The following is a 2,044-nucleotide window of genomic DNA, read 5'->3' as shown; positions in this document are numbered from 1 at the left end:
CTCCTGTTCCACTAGGAAACCAGCGAAGGGGAAATTATTTTTTTAACAGAACTTCATCACAGCTACATTTATTATTATTACTAGCGAACCCAGCAGTGCTTTGAAGTTGCTAAATACGAGACATTGGGGGGGGGGGGGGGGGGGGGGGTGCGGCGGCGCAGTTCCTTCCGACCCTTTACGTCGAACCTGCACCTACCTGTGAACATTGTCTCAGCAGATCATCAGTAGGGAAGCCGAGCGAAACCTACTGTACTTCGACGTGAACCAGGCTGCAATTAAAGTCACTAATCTACATTTCGGGAGAAAGTTTTCACACGAAATAAAAGGTTTGAAGTTTTGTCCTTAATTAATATATTCTGAAACTTAGGTGAACAAGTATCACTGCCAAGCCCGTGCTAGTCTTAACACAGTCACTCTCAATCCCTTTCACTCACGTTAGCATGTTTATGGTGTTTCATTTCCCGAAAACGTAATAGCTACAAAAATACTGATTGTTTTTGATTGAGAATGCTCGCCAAATATTAAGTCTGTCGGTACCTAATGCAGTCACAGTTTTTAGCCAGCGACCTGCTCAATACGCCACGCGCAATTTCTCGTCACAAAATTCACTTAAAAATTTCTACACACCCATCGGAATAATTACGCCGTCACTTTACAACACTTTTGATGTATGAAACACTGCTAGATCCGGCAACTTATCATTGTCATCGGAACTACTACTACACGCGTCCGAACTGTTTCATGGCTAGGCTCCGACTCCTCTCTAGAATGCTCTACGTCTTCTCTACCAGCATGAAAGACGCGCGAAGAATATTGCTTTACCATTGGTCAGTTTACTCAACAGCCAATAGCAAAACAACATTCTCCCGCGTCAGTCCGCGCTTTTCATCAATAACCAATCGCAAAATAGTAAACGTAACGACTGCACTTTTTGCCGATGTAATTATCTAATATGCTGAAGTTTTGTTTACTTGTAAAGTTATTTACTATTGTTATTTATACCTGAATTAACTTTCCCTTTACCATAAACTTACTTTACAAATCTGTTCTACTAAAATCCCCTTTGTCCACATCCATACTTCTTCGCAATGTTCCCACACTAAATCCCACTACATAACTCGTTAAACAGTTATCTTCATATTAACCTTAAATCACACTCACGCATCATTTATACTGCTAAAACACATTTATAACATTTTACTTACACAAAAAGACATAATAACACTTTATGAAAATACTAGAACAGCTTATGAAAAACATTCTATTACTTTAGTGCACTCCAGTGAGCACAATCGAAACTAAATCACAGTCCCCTATCCAATACTGTCCTCTATCGGTGGATACATAAACTACGTGCGCATCCAGTCTCGCGTCACCATCTGTCACTATCCAGAATGAGAATTCCACTCTGCAGCGGAGTGTGCGCTGATATGAAACTTCCTGGCAGATTAAAACTGTGCGCCCGACCGAGACTCGAACTCGGGACCTTTGCCTTTCGCGGGCAAGTGCTCTAACCAACTGAGCTACCGAAGCACGACTCACGCCCGGTACTCACAGCTTTACTTCTGCCAGTATCTCGTCTCCTACCTTCCAAACTTTACAGAAGTTCTCTTGCGAACCTTGCAGAACTAGCACTCCTGAAAGAAAGGATATAGCGGAGACATGGCTTAGCAACAGCCTGGGGGATGTTTCCAGAATGAGAATTCCACTCTGCAGCGGAGTGTGCGCTGATATGAAACTTCCTGGCAGATTAAAACTGTGCGCCCGACCGAGACTCGAACTCGGGACCTTTGCCTTTCGCGGGCAAGTGCTCTAACCAACTGAGCTACCGAAGCACGACTCACGCCCAGTACTCACAGCTTTACTTCTGCCAGTATCTCGTCCCGAGATCCCGAGAGATCCCGAGTTCGAGTCTCGGTCGGGCGCACAGTTTTAATCTGCCAGGAAGTGTCACTATCCAGCTCTGAGACACATCTCCCACTTAACCGCCTCCAAGGCAGGATCGGAATACGGCGCTACGCCTCAGAGGGACTGACCAGAGCCT

The 2,044-nt window shown here is 44.6% G+C and overlaps 2 non-coding genes across 2 annotated transcripts; both read right to left on the bottom strand.

Moving 5' to 3' along the window:
* Window positions 1-1,457: 1,457 nt before the first annotated feature.
* On the bottom strand, window positions 1,458-1,533 carry Trnas-cga. The gene has a single exon. It is a non-coding gene; the product is annotated as a tRNA-Ser (tRNA).
* Window positions 1,534-1,759: 226 nt separating this feature from the next.
* On the bottom strand, window positions 1,760-1,835 carry Trnas-cga. The gene has a single exon. It is a non-coding gene; the product is annotated as a tRNA-Ser (tRNA).
* Between the last annotated feature and the right edge of the window lie 209 nt (window positions 1,836-2,044).

Source organism: Schistocerca americana, chromosome 5 (genome assembly GCF_021461395.2).
Source record: "Schistocerca americana isolate TAMUIC-IGC-003095 chromosome 5, iqSchAmer2.1, whole genome shotgun sequence".
Lineage (NCBI taxonomy): Eukaryota > Metazoa > Arthropoda > Insecta > Orthoptera > Acrididae > Schistocerca > Schistocerca americana.
The sequence above is the reverse complement of the archived record's forward strand: the minus strand, read 5'-3'. Positions and strand labels throughout refer to the sequence as shown.